The sequence below is a fragment of the Podarcis pityusensis genome (genome assembly GCF_964106645.2).
Source record: "Podarcis pityusensis genome assembly, chromosome: 10".
NCBI classification, from domain to species: domain Eukaryota; kingdom Metazoa; phylum Chordata; class Lepidosauria; order Squamata; family Lacertidae; genus Podarcis; species Podarcis pityusensis.
In genome coordinates, this window is record NC_138035.1 from 54,276,495 (window position 1) to 54,293,671 (window position 17,177).

The 17,177-nt window shown below is 41.3% G+C and overlaps 1 long non-coding RNA gene across 1 annotated transcript; it reads right to left on the bottom strand.

Moving 5' to 3' along the window:
• Nucleotides 1–2,837: 2,837 nt before the first annotated feature.
• On the bottom strand, nt 2,838–15,001 carry LOC308486796. The gene is made up of 3 exons (XR_013991318.1): nt 14,909–15,001; nt 5,691–5,766; nt 2,838–3,390 (listed from the first exon to the last, which is right to left on the bottom strand). It is a non-coding gene; the product is annotated as an uncharacterized lncRNA (long non-coding RNA).
• Nucleotides 15,002–17,177: the final 2,176 nt, after the last annotated feature.

Consider the following 17,177-nt stretch of genomic DNA (forward strand, 5'->3'; position numbering starts at 1 on the left):
GCCCCACAAATAACCCAGAGATGCATTTTAAATAAAAGCACACATTTTACTCATGTAAAAACACCAGGCAGGCCCCACAAATAATCCAGAGATGCATTTAAATAAAAGGACACATTCCACTCATGTAAAAACACACTGATTACCGGACCATCCGTGGGCCGGATTTAGAAGGCGATTGGGCCAGATCCAGCCCCTGGGCCTTAGTTTACCTACCCGTGGTCTAACCCTTTCACAATGCTATCAAACTGCGATCTTTTTTTTCTTCAGTCCTTGGCTTTCAGTGGGGAACACTGAAGGGTGTTTTCCCAGATTATACAGAAGGGAATGGCAGTCTGTTTATCTTCATGCCTTTCTTGTTGGTTTCTTGTAAATATGGATAGCCAACCCAGTATAAAAGAGAGAGCAGAATATGAGCTGGAGCTGAACACCCATTTAGGTTGCATGTACCTCATTTACTTTGGCTGCAAGCGGCTATATCAAATGAATACTTTTACCAAAAACATTCCCATAAAATACTGTAAAACCTAAGCAGTAACCCGGGAATTCAGGACTACTGCAATGACTGGCAACTTTGAGAGCAGCACAGACATTCCAAACACCTGTGGAACCTACCAAAAAAAGGTAGACGCATCCAATGGAATTTCTCCCAGACCAGCCATTGGTGTGCTATATGCCAAAAGGAGTCTATCAAAACGCATAACCAAAGATGCTCCAGAGAAGCCACCACTAGCTTACATCACTTTGATCACTAATGCGATTCTTTCCTCACCTACAAGGAAGCTCACCTTAGCTGCTATTTACAAATATATTGAAGAAAATATTTATTTTTACAGGAAGAGAGGCCAAAGCTGGAAAAACAGTGTCAGGCATAATCTTTCACTAAATGATTGCTTTATCAAAGTGGAAAGGTGTGAAGACGGCAAAGGAAATTACTGGAGCATCTGGCAAATGTAAACAATTTTGTGTGTGGTGACTTTTGGCAACACCGCAGACTGCACCAACAAGGACGCCAAAGGGAATATGACCCACATCACAGCACATCTTACCTTGCACCGTTGGGAAACTGCTCTTGTTTGATACTCATTTTGCCTTCTCAAATGAATCCCTACTTTTGGGATCCCTTCTGGGAAATGCTCTGGGCTGATTGTGAAAATGCTTTCCCAGGGTTGGAGGTTAACTTTGGTTTTTCCCATGGAAAGTTTTCATCTGTGATACAATTCAGGGAAGCAAAATGGAACTCCGTGGATTTGTTTTATGGGTTATGTTCTTCAACTGTACAGCAGAACATTTTCCTGAATGTTCAACAGATGTTCCCTGCTTCCTTATGTATCTGCCCTTTCAATCAACAGAGTGGAGATGCATTCAGCTATATCTTTCAGAACCTGAGAGGATGCTACTTGCACTTGGACTGGACTAATTCAGCTGGACATTTCATCCCTGATGACCAATTCATACTGTAACAAATACAACGTGATAAAAGTATTTGCTGTAAAAGACAGTGGTGTAATACTAGGGCTTTGTTGGAAATGAGTCTCATTTATTTTAATGGAAATTGGTTTTGCATTAAGTGTGCTTAGGGTCAGACTTGACTGAGATTGTACTGCAAATCAGTGAACCGATGTCTTTTATTGTCACAGCTGTTGCTTGGGGGTGTCTCTCGCTTTTGGTTTTTACACTGTCAATATTATATTCCACAGTTGCAAATGATGCTTCAGAGAATACAGTCAACATCGCTGCATGGAAATCACAAACCATTTCATCTAAGTGATTGTTCAGGAATTGTTTAGCAAACCTCACAGCATTATCTTTAACAATAATGATTGCAAATAGCTACTCTTTAGAAAGCTTTAAGCTGTTAGTGCTGTACATTCTTCTTTATTCAATAATAAAGCAAGAGTTGCTGACTTTTACAAAACTGCAGTTACTGCTGATATAATCTGAAACGATGATATGACTGTCAACACATTGTATAGTCCTATTTCAGTGTGAAGTTCATTGCATTGTTTACATTTATTAACAATGAACTTATCATTGTAATGGGGATAGTCTGATCTCATATCTTCTGCTTCAACAGGAATAAACCAGAAGCATTGGCTATTATACCATACAGTTAATGTATTCTTTAGGCACACTCATGTGGAACTATGGACTGGGAAGCCAATGACATAAATGTTTATTCATAATGTGGGGTCTTTATGCCATCTGAAAAAGTGCCATCCTTTTCTAGAAGTCATTCTTGCTAGTATTATTGGAATAGTGCATCCAGTTATAGGTGCCACAATTTAGGAAGGATGTTGAGAAGCTGGAACGTGTGTAGAGAGAACTCAGCTAATAAATTTAGATTTAACTTGATGAAAGATTAGAAATGTTAGTGGGAGATTAGCGATGGAAGAGAACATGCTTATACAGATAACTACTGGTACCTGAGATGAAACCATTTAGAGACAATTACCATAATTCAAAATACAAATTATACTAGTTAGTAAGGCACAGTGTCTGAGAGACCTCTTTTCAGATATCACATTGCCATCTATTTTACAGTCCCTCCTGAAAACTTAGAACAGCATTCGAAATGTGTACACAAACTTTCATTCCGACGTCACAGTGTTGAATGCAAATGTTGTGTTGCATTGTCTTTTGCATTTCCCCTCACATTAAAGTGGGGGTGGGAGTTTTGTGGATGCCTGAAACTTCAGGTATGGAATTCTGTCTTGAACATAAGTGCAAAGTTTAGTTTCAATATCTCGGTGTTTACCTGAGTTATCACACGGCAAACAAAGGGTATGGCAAATGGACCCATTGAACCAAATACCTTATTCTTCATGGTCAATAAAAAGTTTTTGTTTTAAAAAGGCACAAATATGTTTTAATTCAAGTATGTGTCTTGAATAAACAAGGCAGGAGGCTATCCTTTTCTCTGTGCAGCTACTTTTGGAGTGTACATATTAAATGCCAAGTGACTGACATAAATAGCTTAGGCTGAAGTCATGCGGACTCCTATAAATGGCTCCACTGGCTCAGTTTTTCTTATACCGACAGACAGTCCCCAACACACTGCTTGAAGTAAAGGTTGATTTGTATATTCAGGGGGAAAGCACATTATTCCCAGCTTCTTGTGACTGTGGGAGAATCATTTGACTGAATGTTCAGCTGTGTCAGTTCAAAAAATCCACCTGTGACAAAATGGGCCTCTTAGGATGAATGGTTTCTGCTATAGCCCTACCAGAGTTTTCTGTGTTCGGGGCATTTGCCACAGAGGAGATTATTTGAATATGCAACCGGTCACTGCATTTCTAAGTCATACCATTCCAAGAGGGCTTTATAAAATGATCTTCCTGAATGTGTTGATCACATCTCAGCCCCATTGGTTTTATATTTCATTTTTCAGGACTGAAAACAAGCAAAAGCAGAAGTAATATAACTTGGTTGAAATGTTATTTTATCCTGCATTTAGCAAATAATTAATTCTGTGACAGTCCTGGCCTTATCTTAAATTGAAGGTTTATCTCCCCCCCCCCCCCAAAAAAATGCTATTTGTTTTATTTAGTGCGTGCTGATTATTGTGCATTTTCTATCTATATGAACTAGCTGTTCTTGCCTTAGGCTGTGTGCCAATGGTACCACCAGGCACCACAAACCAGCCCCTGCTACAAAAGAACAGTGTTGCACCTCTGGCAGTCACTACAATGTCTTCCCTACCCATTTATTTACTTTTCACAGACTGCTACTGCTGTGGAGCAAAGACACTTCAAGCAGTTGTGCCTACCAGGTTCATTTCCCAGAGTGCTGTGCCTCTGGGCTCATGTGAAAAGAAAAACAATAAATTGGTGGATGGAGAGCAGAAAATAGCACAAATCAACCGAGTTGGAATTCATCTGCTTCTGTGCATCCTGTGGCTTGGGAGGGGGGGGGTTCGGACCTGTCCATTTTGGTTGTACCTGTTTCTAACTTTCCCCATCAAATTCAGTTTTCTGCATTTCTGCATCCATTTGTGATTTCTTTTAAATAATAATTAAAAATCCTCATGCAAATTCATCAGCATTTTAGTGCAAATTTCTCCTAGTGAACACAAAAATGTGTATGCAGCTTGAAGTAATGCACACATTTTTGCAAGCAATTTCTCCTAATTTAATGCTATTTGTGTGTTCTTTCCACCAATATATGCATTTTTATGTGCACTTTAATATACACATCTTTTTTTTGCTAACTAACTGCATTGCAAAGTTCAGATAAGTGCGAATTGTAAACAGTGGGTGCGTGTTAGCTCTCATATTGTTTTGGGAAGTTCAAATTCAATAGATTTGCCTTTAAGCGTGAAAAGAACTGCATTTCTCCCCCATCCTGCCTGTGGGGATGTGTGTGCACGTCAGTGTGCATGTGAGAGAGTGTGGGGTAGCCACATCCATTGTTGGCCCCCCCAGAGGCTTGGTCCAGGGTGAATGTGTCCCTTGGGTCATAATGGGTTAAGTGCCCTGATCTAGAGCTTCTTCACTGCCCAAGAGCCGCACCCTCTGCTGTGAGAAGAAAGCGGGAGATGAAGGCTGTTGCGGTGACTGCTGCTGTCACCACCAACACCTGGTAAGGTGAGAAGAGAGAAGGCCAACCGGGCAGAGGGAAGGGAACAACCATGTCCCCCTTTCTGTCTTTTTCTTTTCATAGAATCATAAAATTGTAGAGTTGGAAGAGTCCAACCCCTTGCAATGCAGGAATCTCAGCTAAAGCATCCATGACAGATGACCATCCAACTTCTGCTTAAGGAAGGAGAGTCCACAACTTCAAGAGGGAGACTGTTCCACTGTCCAACAGCTCTTAGTGTTAGAAAGTAATTCCTGATGTTTAGTCAGAATCTCCTTTCTTGTAACTTGAAGCCATTGGTTCGAGTCCTACCCTCCAGAGAAGGAAAAAACAAGCTTGTTCCCTCTTCCATGTGACAGCCCTTGAGATATTTGAAGATGGCTATCATATCTCCTCTCAATCTCCTCTTTTCCAGGTTAAACATTCCCAGCTCCTTCAACCTTTCCTTATAAGGCTTGATTTCCAGACCCCTGGTCATCTTTTTAGGAAGAATAAAAAGGGATCTGTTCATTTTGTTCCTGCCACCTGCACGCATGAATGTATTCCAAGACAATGGTGCCAAGATAATGTCCTGCACAAGCATTTTCCTCCTTCAGTTCAATTGAGACCACAGCCCTGAATGTCCATTCCTTTGTATACCATGTTCCGCCATTTGCAAAGAAGCACATGGAAAAGTTATGGCTCATCACCAGTTATCGAGGTGAAATGTATTCAGTTACCTTGTGCAAACAGGTTATTGGCTTTGTGTTCATTGACAGACCTTGAAGGACAAGGTGCACTCAAAAACCTATCACTGTGCAGTTAATAATTCTGTCTCTTCTGCAATATCTACACATCAGAAGTGCAGCAGTTTCAAAGTGGAAGCCATTGCTCCTGGCATTAATGGTTGAGGTGTTTTATTCCTTCACCTCTTGATCACGGAAGTGTGATATAATTATCCTATATGTGCCTAGTAGTTTAGCATCTTTTGATGCCGAGATGGAGAGTCCATGAATCCCTATAACTTTAAATGCAAAGAAATCATAAGAGTTAACAATAACACCGAATCTTTAGAAAGAGCCCAAATATAATATAGGGAATGATACGCAAGCAAAGATAAATGAGGATGCAGGCACCTCTCAATGTTTTGCAGGCTGCAGGAAACACTGTAGACGACCATCAGAAACCCAGGCACTGATTCGGAGAGCAATTCTGAAATGCAACACAATAAATTAAACGGCATGCATCACAAATCACAATCAATCAAGACCAAAGTGTTGTTATGCTTGAAAAGCTTTTCTAGGAGACTTGTTCAGCTGTGGTTCTTCAGCTGAAGATCTTTCTTTCTTTCTTTTTAATTGAGAGGCCACTGCTGCAAATTCCCTCTGAAGTGTAGTAAAGAAATGGCAGATGTTCTACCAGCTGATAATTACTCCATAAATTAGAATCAAATAATAGCTTTTTAACAATTAGAATAATCATAGTAATTTTAAGGGTGGCTGGAACAAGAATGCTGGCGCCAAGTTTGTGAAATTATACAAAACTGAAATTAATATGTGAATAATCTCCGCCATTAATCAAGAAATAAATCCATCTTACTACTGGATTTGCGTTGAGCAGCTAATAACTGCCATCACACTTCCCTAAGCCTACAAGCCAAATATAGATAGAAGGGTGATGGATTTTACTTGTCTGATAGTGACAATTCTCTCCAAAATATCACTAGAACATGCGGTCGGCAGGCTTTTGCTGTTAGTGGACAGAGCAATCCTTTGGAGGTGGGAGAGTTGGAAGTGAAGGAACTGCCAAGTCCTGCTGGACCCACACCAACAGGATAGAAAGTGTGTGGTGTGTATGTGTGTGTGATTTTTGTCCATTCTTTTCAGCCTTTTTCTTTTCTAATAATAATAATAATAATAATAATAATAATAATAATAATAATATTTATACCCTGCCCATCTGGCTGGGTTACCCCAGCCACTCTGGGCGGCTCCCAATAGAAGATCTATTGATGTCAATGGGAGAGAAAATAAACATTCCAGTCTCAGGGGAATCTTCTTCTTTGGCGATCACTCATAACCAAGATCGTCTTCCATAAACATGGTCTTAACAGTGAGTGTGACTGTGGAGGCCAATTCTGGATCCACACGTCCTTCCACAGTGGGGACATAGATTTCCGGGTGGGAGTTGATCACAGTGAGGGTTTGCCAAACATGCCTTCCTCTTAGCATGTTTCTCCCTTTCGTCCTGAGTTCAAGCACCTTCAAAGCACATGACACCTTTTGTAAAGGCTGTTCTCCAATTGGAGCGCTCACAGGCAAGTGTTTCCCAATTGTTGGTGTTTCTACTACATTTTTAAAGATTTGCCTTGAGACAGTCTTTAAACCTCTTTTGTTGACCACCAGCATTACGCTTTCCATTTTTAAGTTCGGAATAGAGTAGTTGCTTTGGAAGACGATCATCAGGCATCTGCACAACATGACCAGTCCAATGAAGTTGATGTTGTGGAATCATTGCTTCGACACTGGCGATCTTTGCTCAGGGGAATAGGAGGGCTTTTGATATTGTGAATCCAAGACCTCCCCTGATCTGCGCCCCCCCCCCGCATGCTCCCTTTTTACCACTTACCAGAGAACAGCAGCAATGATGGTGTGCATTTATATACTCGCAATCGAGAGGCTTTTGAAAGAGACCTTTTTCACTCACTTTCCTCTATAACCTCAGACCTCCGGGACATCCTTGCAGGGATTGCATTTTACATCAGGAAAACAAGCATTTAAAAATCTTTCTACACTGGATTAACTTTGATTGGAAATGTTGGCCACCATCTTAATACCCTCCAATGGAACAACCTCTGCTTCTTTTCCAGATGTTTAACCCTGGCATCCCTTCTTCCAATACCTGCTGAGTCCTGTCTATGACATCTTTGGGATAGCCACCTTCTTCTAGGCTACGTACAGTAAGAAGAGATTGGATTTGATATCCTGCTTTATCACTACCCGAAAGAGTCTCAAAGCGGCTAAAATCTCCTTTCCCTTCCTCCCCCACAACAAACACTCTGTGAGGTGAGTGGGGCTGAGAGACTTCAGAGAAGTGTGATTAGCCCAAGGTCACCCAGCAGCTGCATGTGGAGGAGCGGGGAATCGATCCCGGTTTGCCAGATTATGAGTCCACCACTCTTAACCACTACACCACAAGTGGGGAAGCACATTACAGCTGGTCTGGTCGGGATAAGCACCCCTTTTGGATTACACAGCCATGCCTCGAAGGACTACACAACCACACCTCTGACAAATTCAGTGGCTCGGTTGCAGAATTGCATCCCTGCTGATGTGCATGCAGGCACATTAGAACTGCTGGAAACTCAAAAGCTGCCAAAAAGAAGAAGGAGGTAGCAGCCTTCATTTGAATCTTTATATCCGAGCCCAATATACTGAGTTGAATCCAGACTAAGTTAATTGAATTTCGTTCCCACTAAAATCAGTGAGCTAAATTGCCCTGTTGATTTCAATAGACCTAAACTCACCTAACTTATTATGAAGCCAACCCATTTACCTCTTAGAATTGCCATGAAAAATAATTTGTATGCACATGAAATATAATGTATTGATGAGATATGAAATCCAGTGGAAATAGCTTGCTGTGAATTCCAGTCTTTGTTCCCTCTTTATACACTCCATTGCCCATTGTTGGTTTTTTCCTGAAGGTCTCTTTCTCATAGACCCTCATTAATAATGCCACTTTGTTTCAGAAATAAAATGCAAGGGCAGTTCTATATGACTTGATTTCCCATGATTGTGTGGCTGGGGTAATTGATTCGGTTTTGCTTTTAATAAATGCCAATCAATTAAAATGAGGGGCGATACGAAATATGAAATAAATTGGTGTCTCTGTGCAAACTGCTAATCAATCTTCTTCTTTTAAAAAAATCTGAACTGCCTTTCACTTTGAAAATGAAGGATGTGAGATACATCTAAGTTGATCCAACTGCTATTTAGTAACTTAAGCATCTAAGAGCACTTTTGATAACCTCGGTAAGATGTATTGATTTCTCCATTGATTTTTTAAAAAGATATACCATCTCTGTGAGAGGACTCTCACAGAGTAGAACGGAATAGCTTATCAAGTGCAAGTTCTAAGCAGTATAACAGGTCTACTCAGAAGTAGGGCTCATTGAGTTCAGTAGGGCTTTCTGGTAAGTAAATCAGGATTGGATTGAAGTCATAGTACTCCTCTTCTTCACTTGGATAGACACAGATTTCAAAATTCTAAAATTGTTGAAGTATAAGCCAGTGTGATGATGTGGACAAAATCAATAGTCCTGGATCTAAGGAACCTGGGTTCAAATCCTACCATCACCACCAACTCACTGCATGCTTTGAGGTGCTGCTGCTGTTGTTGTATTATAAAACACACACACACACACACACACACACACACACACACAGGTTTAGAGATTTCTGGTTGCTAACACCATCATAAAATGTTTTGGTAAAACTATTTCCTCTTCTAACTGTGCAATTTATCACATGATAGTAGCGTACGCAGACGTTTTTTGAAAAGCCAAAGAATGCACCATGTCCCTGTGATGTGATGTCTGCAACTCCCACTGATTTTATTGATACTGTGGTTTAGCAAGAACCCCGGGGTATCCGTTTGGACTTTGGAGCTGCACCTGCAGGCTCCCAGCTTTTCTAAAGTGCAAGGGGTTGAACAGAGTTGGTGGTTTGGCTCTTGCAGCACAGCCCACCTGAAAGTGAACCCTGCTTATTTCAGTTGAACTGCTTTCACAAAATAACTCCACTTCAATTATTTTTCTACACTCATGCATGTAGATAGCTAAAACACACACTAAATGTGTTGGTTCACATGCCATGTCTCCTTTTATAACCCTAAAAAGCCACTGCACTCTGTGTGTGTGTGTGTGTGTGTGTGTGTGAGAGAGAGAGAGAGAGAGAGAGAGAGAGAGAGTGAGTGTGACAGAGAGAGAGAGAGATGGGGAGAGATTTAATTCTTTCCTCCCTCCCCTTTGTTCCATTGAATCTCATACCCACCCAAAGCCAGACCCTCCAAATGTTCCTATTTTCCAAGGACATCCCTGATTAACGGAAGCCATCCCGGTTTCTAATTTGATTCTGGAATGTCCCACTTTTCCTTAGGACGGGGTCAGCAAACTTTTTCAGCAAGGGGCCGGTCCACAGTCCCTCAGACCTTGGGGGGGGGGGGCTGGACTATATTTTAGGGAAAAAAGGAATAAACCAATTCCTGTGCCCCATAAATAACCCAGAGATGCATTTAAAATAAAAGCACACATTCTACTCATGTAAAAAGATCAGGCAGGCCCCACAAATAACCCAGAAATGCATTTTAAGTAAAAGGACACATTCTACTCATGTAAAAACACACTGATTTCCGGACCATCCGCAGGCCGGATTTAGAAGGCGATTGGGCTGGATCTGGCCCCTGGGCCTTAGTTTGCCTACCCATGCCTTAGGATACCCCTATTTTCATCAGGGAAATGTTGGAGGGTCTGGAATAGGACGTCCCTGTTTTCACAGGAGAAATGTTGGAGGGTGTGAAATTATTTGACCCCCAATCCTGTATAGGGAAGTTTTTTTAAAAATGTTTTATTATGTTTTTATGTATGCTGGAAGCTGCCCAGAGTGGCTGGGGCAACCCAGTAAGATATGTGGGGTATAAATAGTGAAATTGCCATTATGGAATGGGACGTCCCTGTTTTCATCGGAGAAATGTTGGAGGGTATGTAAAGCTACTGTTTGCTGATGGAGGGAAACATCCACTGGTGCCAAAGGCAATGTCCACCTTACAGTGAATAGCAGCTGGGGGGGGGGTTTCACCAGGACTGCAGTAAGATGCATCCCTTGGTTCCTGCAATACTGATAGTGAGGTTTCAGTGGCTATTTATGGTTGTAGATGGAGACATAGCACTTGAAGTGATTGTGCCTAATTTGGCCCCCAGAGGCTTCCTTCCGCCTGCAAATGTGTTTTGCTTTGTAACTTCAATGGAGGGGGAAGTTCTGTGCAATCATCCCTTTGCCTATATTAATGAATTAAACCATTAATATACTGCTTAATGCCAAAGCTGGCTTCTAAGTGGTTACAAGGTATAAAATAAAAAACACACCTGTTACACAGACCTTAAAATGTAAGCATCCATAATTAAACAACCCCATTAAAACATTAAAATAGAAGCATCCACAATTAAAAGGCAGGATAAAGCAATCCCATTAAATCAATACAGCAATTAAAACAGGAGACTCGGGTTGAGAGAGATGGGCTCTGTATAAAAAGGAACAAGCCAAATTAGACACGCATGGATAGGATTGCTCATGGGTGTTGCCTCTTCTTTAAAAAAAAAATCAAAGCAGTCATGAATTGAATGATTTGGATTGAGGCTGCAGCATTGAGGGATGGAGAATGAACCATTTCTGCTCTGCTGCCCTCCTCCCCATGCTGGTATTTGTCACATTCAGCGCCCCTCCAAACCTCAGCAATCAGAGGGACCTAAGTGGGTCTGTAGAGTCCTGCATCTCCCCTTGTGGCTGTTTTGTACACTCTCTTCCTCCCTTTTTGTCACCCAGTGATGAATGCACATGTGTGAAGACACCTTAAATGGTACAAAAGATATGAAGGTTCCCCATCGTCAGTGCAAAGCACAGCAAGAAAAGATTGCAGAAGGGAATTCAATGCACTGAAAGCACAAACTCTCTGGCCTAATGGAACCCTCTGGGGCGCTTCATGTATCGCAGGTTTCACGCATGCACAGAAAACCAGGGTCATTCATGCAGCAGGCACAGCTTTTCAAGCACACAAATTAAACGTTGACAACTGGCATTGGACACAGTTTCCTTGCCACCATGGCATGGACTCATGATGGTAAGCATGTAAAGTCTGCAAAGCAACCCTAATTATGTGGTATTCGGGGGGGGGTATATCTGAACTGTGCACATATGGGAAAACAGTGTGTTGTCATTATTAGTTTCAAAGTGTTTAATTTAAATATTGAGAATGACCTAAAACAGATGCTGTTAAACTAGTTCAATAACCTATTAACCACTAGGTGGCACCAAATAGCTATTATTGATAGAATGTCCTTCAAAGGTTTAAGGTATACATTGTACATACATACATGGTGTCATTCCTGAAGATTCATTTATATTCACATTTCACTTACAATCAACGCCTACTTTTTATTTTAAAAGTGCATCAAGTTGGAAACAACTGACAATTACATGAGCGCATATTAGTGTAGATATCCGCTTTGAGATTCTTTTCTTAAAAATATGAACTGGTTTAGACATAATAATGACAATAATATTAGTGTGAGTTAGTATACATTGCAAAGAAATGGAAGATTATGTGCATTCTATTGTTGAAAATCGTATGAAAATAGTTGTGCATCATATTTTTAAAGATAACTTGAAGTCATATATTTTTAAAAAACACATTCCACAGGCAAATACTGCTCTCCATATTATTATTATTATTATTATTATTATTATTATTCAATTGTAGTATTTTGGTGACTGAAATTAAGGAGTTACATTAAATAAACAAAACAGAAGCTACAAAAAAAATATGTCAAAGTCCAATGCCAGCTGTATCTACTCAAAAGTAAGTCCCACTGTGTCCAGTTGGGCTTACACATTAGTAACTGTGTTTAGGACTGAAGCCTAACAGTGTGGTTTTCTACAGCACTAGTGGGGAAACTTTTCTCAGTGCCCAGAAATTTTGAGAAGTGTTGGTGTTGGTGGGGAATATACTTTGAGTGTGCTTCAGAGGTATCGTGTGTACACAGCCTAGCCTCTGAATATATGTACATAGAATTGTAGCCTAAATCTGATTGATCTGTTGTAAGTGTTACCTGCCGTAATGAACTCTGTAATTATTGCAGGTTTCAACAAAGTTATGGCATGCCGTTATATTCAGCAGTTTATAACACAGTTTGCAAATATCAAGTGATCTTTTTGGGGAGGGAGTGGATTATCCTTCTCATTGAAACGGCAGGGGTTGTTTTTAATCGTCATATAGATTTTATGAAATAAGTAAATAATACATTGCGAAGCATCAGAAAGGAAGGACAGAGCTCTCTGAGTGAAACATGAGATACAACATGGTGGGAAGGTTTTAATGTGGTTGTGACATATACATTGTATATTGTAAACTTTGGAAAGTTGGGAAATTTAGAAGAGTGGAACTAAAAAGTGCTGTTGCCAAATGACAAGTCGGTTCATAATAAATTCTCTCTTATCCATCCACTGACCTAGCTGAGTTGGTCTCTCCCAGCTGTGCCAATCTGGACGGCCTCTTCAGCACCAGTTTAGACTCAGAAGGTGTAGGCGGATGAAGTCTTTAGGAATTCAATTTGACTGATGCAGCTGGCATGGCTCAGGACTTCATGGCTTGCTATGGCAACCACAGAGTTGCTCTTGATTTGGTTTACTAGGGAAAAAAGAACTTGGCCTGAAAATAGAGGATTTCACATCTCTTTTCTTGTCATGATTAGTCAGAGTGCTTCCTACTGGTGTCTAGGTTCACAGTTACTGTTCTCTGTAAGGATGGAGGACCTATTAGAATGGTCCACCCCTGGAAGCTAGTGGATTTCTGAGGGCTCTGAGGGATTTTCCAGGTGATATGACCATACAATGCAAAAATGACTCTGGCGGTTGACAAGGTTGCATCCAACTGCTCTCGCCCACTGAGCAGAGCCCATTCTTCTGTGCTGAGGGAAACTAAACTTAGAATGCAAGCAGAGAAAATCTTGCAATCAGACTGATCAAAGACACAAGGAATATCGTTCTAGTGCTGTGTTTCACTTATTTTGCATTGTGTTTTAAAATTGCTATTTTTATTGTGAGATGGGCCCAGGTATATCATTGTTCTAGGGAAGCCTATAAATTTTATACATACACACACACACACACACACACACACACACACATATATAGGAGTGGGGGAGAGGTAAACTTTCACACAAACCTTTTTTTACTTTCTGTTATATTACTTTACATTTACTGCAACTATAAATCAGAGCCTTTGGGAATGAGTAGGATTTAAAAACACAAAGAAACGTAAAAAGCCGATTGTGGTATTATTGCCATGCTGCATTCGAGAAATCTCTCCAGCTGTTTATGGACATTTCTCATGTAGCCTTCCTTCATTTTCACCTCACTTGCTCTCTGGTGTTTCTGTGTCTGTCTTGAACCTCTCCAATTCCTTGGGTGCTAATTACTTTTGGTTATGCAGAAGAAGTGGTGGTGCTAATTATGAGCTACTCTGAATGTTCAGAAGAAGCACAGAGGTGGGGGAGCACCAGTGACTCACATTCATATTTTTTTCTCTCTCTTTCTCCATTTGAGTGTTATCCAAAACAGGAAGATGCTCAGTTTTCCTTTAGGAGCTGCTAGCATTTGAACTGGCAACCTTCAGCTCTGCATGCAATTATCCTGTGTGATAAGGCACTGAAGTATATGTTGCAACATCTTTCTAGGGCTGTTTAGTATCTTCTAGCCCACGAATGGCGCTGCTGGCCATTGGATCCTCTCTTAGTAAGAAACAGCTATATTAGGGATTTCTGTTCCAATTAAGCTTTTCTTGACCAACAAGGTCTTCCAGAGTTCTTTTCTGTTTGGTTATCCTCCAGTCCTTACTTCTGGCTTTGTTCTACGACTGCTGGCTTACAACAAGTGGCTTCCCACAGCACAGTTCTCACATCCAGAGAGAAATACTGGAATTCTCCCACCAAAGGAGATGTGTGCTTCTACCCTTCAGCAAAGGCCTAGAACAGGGGTAGGCAAACTAAGGCCTGGGGGCCGGATCCGGCCCAATCACCTTCTCAATCTGGCCTGCAGACGGTCCGGGAATCAGCATGTTTTTACATGAGTAGAATGTGTCCTTTTATTTAAAACGCATCTCTGGGTTATTTGTGGGGCATAGGAATTCGTTCATATTCCCCCCCCCCAAAAAAAATAGTCCGGGCCCCACAGTGTGGTGTAGTGGTTAAGAGCGGTAGATTCGTAATCTGGGGAACTGGGTTCGCGTCTCTGCTCCTCCACGTGCAGCTGCTGGGTGACCTTGGGCCAGTCACACTTCTCTGAAGTCTCTCAGCCCCACTCACCTCACAGAGTGTTTGTTGTGGGGGAGGAAGGGAAAGGAGAATGCTAGCCGCTTTGAGACTCCTTCAGGTAGTGATAAAGCGGGATATCAAATCCAAACTCTTCATCTTCTTCACAAGGTCTGAGGGACAGTGGACTGGCCCCCTGCTGAAAAAGTTTGCTGACCCCTGGCCTAGAACTACCAGAAAAGGAAGTGCAAGTCACATGCTCATACTCACTTTTGAAGCTTTCGTGGCCACTGGAAACTACCATTCTCTGCATCTTTGTATACCACTTGGAGACATTTTTTGGTCAAGTGCTTTATAAACCTTCTAAATAAAAATAAGGGAAGCATGCAGTACTTCAAATTTAAAACAATACGAATTCCAGAGAAATTGTGCAGCAAAAGGAAGTATAGTTTTCCTAGGGAAACTTGTGGAGTATTTAACCAGCCATCTATTTCAGATATATGTTTTCTGGGAATTATATGGGAGCATGGCCCAGTGACAGCAATGTAACTCATGTATTTGGGGTGGAGGTTGGGGGGTTAGCCAGCAAGTGCAGCGTTCAGTGAGCAAGACAGCATGTTAATAACAGTAAACATAGTAGTGATCATCCAGAGGAGGCTATTCGGTGTACTGTAGTTCTTCTGAGTTCAATAGGACTAAACTATTTACAGACAACTTTTCTAGGCAAGCTAAATCCTAACAGTTAACAAAATAAAATCCCCGTTGGACTACTGCCCCTCATAGTGCCTCCCCTTGTCCGTTTTAACACGCCAAAGGCACTTAGTTGATCAGTCTGTAGGACACTGGGGATGCCCTTCTGTGCAAAACACTGTTATATTGGTTACAGATGTCAAACCACTGAAACAGAACACTAATTGATAAAGTGGTAAAGGGAGAGATGTAACATTAGATCTCTGCTTAAAATGGTATGCAAGCACATTACATACAAACTACCTTTCTGAGATGGCTCATATGAACTTCTGTCTGTCCAAATTCACTAAAGTCCATGTCAATAGCCTCTCCTTTTAAACGGTCTTTGCCTCAATAAATACTGGCAGCCTTCAAGCCAGTCTTGTTGAGGTTTTTGCTGCCATGGACAAATATGGCTACTATTCCACCATTTGCTGTCAAAGTGAACATCCTCAGGTCACAGAGGATGTAGTAAGTTTAGAAGGTGAATGACATGTCATAAACTTTGACAGCTGCTGACTCCAAGTACTTCCCTGTTGCTTCTTTGCCCAAAAGAACAATTTATTTCATTATATACTTGCTTTCATAGCCCACCTATGGTAGGTGACGGAAATATAACAATTAAAACTGTACATTTGAAAATCATTTGGAAATAGAAACCACAAAAACAATCAGTGGAGAACAATTAAATTCATCTCACACAGCATTCCAATATCGCCAGACCACTTCATAAGGGACAAATTGCCTCCCTGTGCTTGAGCTACATATTCCATGGCTCTCAAGCCCCAACATTTAATTTCTGTTTGCTTGCTAAGTGGTTCCTGCAGACTATCGCCAGCACATAAAGCCAGTGCTCAAAAATCTGCACTGACTGCCCATTTGCAACCAGGCTAGGTTCAAAGTTCTTGTATTAATTTACGAGGCCCTTAACTATTTGGGTCAGGATTCCTCAAAGATTGTCTTATTCCTTATATCCCTGCCCAATAATTGAGACCTTCAGCAGAATCACTGTTAGCAGCCACCCATGGTCTGAGTGCATCACCCAAATCCACCCAGAGCTCTGTGGGCCCAGTTTTATGGAACGCCCTTCCAGGTGAAATCAGACAAACAAAATCTAGCAAATGTGCCCTAACAAACGTCTGGTGCCTACTGAAATCTTTGTTGCTGTTGTTGTTGTTGTTGTTCCATTAAGCATTTTAACTGAAGTCTGATTTTATAGTGTAACTGATTCTTATTTTAGGTATTGTATCTCTGTAAACCACATAGAGACAAGTAAAGGTAAAGGTAAAGGGACCCTTGACAGTTAAGTCCAGTCGCAAACGACTCTGGGGTTGCAGTGCTCATCTCACTTTACAGGTCGAGGGAGCTAGTGTTTGTCTGCTTCCGCGGACAGTTTTTTTGGGTCATATGGCCAGCATGACTAAGCAGCTTCTGGCACAGTGGAACACTGACACCAGAGCAGCACACGGAAACACTGTTTACCTTCCCGCAGGAGCGGTACCTATTAATCTACTTGCACTTTTTGGCGTGCTTTCGAACTGCTAGGTTGGCAGGAGCTGGGAGTAAGCAATGGGAGCTCACCCTGTTGTGGGGATTCGAACCGCCGACCTTTTGATCGGCAAGCCCAAGGTTCAGTGGTTTAGACCACAGCGCCACACGCGTCCCAAGAGACAAGTAGTTAAGTGTTATTCAATATGTTATTCAAATAAAATAATAAAATAAATACACATGTTCTTTATTCTTTAAAAGGATGAATCTAAAACACCAGATATTTTAAATTTGTTAAAGCTATGCCTGAGGTAGCAGCCAT